Source organism: Geospiza fortis, unplaced genomic scaffold (genome assembly GCF_000277835.1).
Source record: "Geospiza fortis unplaced genomic scaffold, GeoFor_1.0 scaffold1591, whole genome shotgun sequence".
Taxonomy (NCBI): Eukaryota; Metazoa; Chordata; class Aves; order Passeriformes; family Thraupidae; genus Geospiza; species Geospiza fortis.
The window spans coordinates 18,392-18,826 of NW_005055165.1; the positions used below are offsets into that span (position 1 = coordinate 18,392).

The 435-nt window shown below is 65.3% G+C and overlaps 1 protein-coding gene across 1 annotated transcript in view; it reads right to left on the reverse strand.

Moving 5' to 3' along the window:
* LOC102041255 (voltage-dependent L-type calcium channel subunit alpha-1D-like) overlaps nucleotides 1–435 on the reverse strand; it is a gene marked incomplete at its 5' end in the record, with an annotated part of 2,120 nt that overhangs the window by 1,407 nt on the left and 278 nt on the right. The window lies entirely within an intron of this gene.

Below are 435 nucleotides of genomic sequence, written 5' to 3' on the forward strand. Positions count from 1 at the left end.
CTCCCAGTGCTCCCAGTTTGCCCAGTACGCGGTTGCGGGGTGAGTGGGCGCGCACGGGGTCCTGCCCAGTCCCTCCCAGTGCTCCCAGTTTGCCCAGTGTTCCCAGTAACACCACCAGTAACACACCAGTGCTCCCAGTAACGGCTCCCAGTGCTCCCAGTGAGGTTCCTTGTACCCTTCCAGTGCTCCCAGTTGCCCCCATTGGTGCTCCCAGTTGCGCCCAGCAGCTCTCCCAGTGCTCCCAGTAACGCCCCCAGTGCTCCCAGTTGCCTCTCCCAGTGCTCCCAGTTGCCTCCAGCAGCTCTCCTAGGGCTCCCAGTGCTCCCAGTTTGCCCAGTACGCGGTTGCGGGGTGAGTGGGTGCGCACGGGGTCCTGCCCAGTCCCTCCCAGTCCCTCCCAGTGCCTCCCAGTGCCTCCCAGTGCTCCCAGTCCCT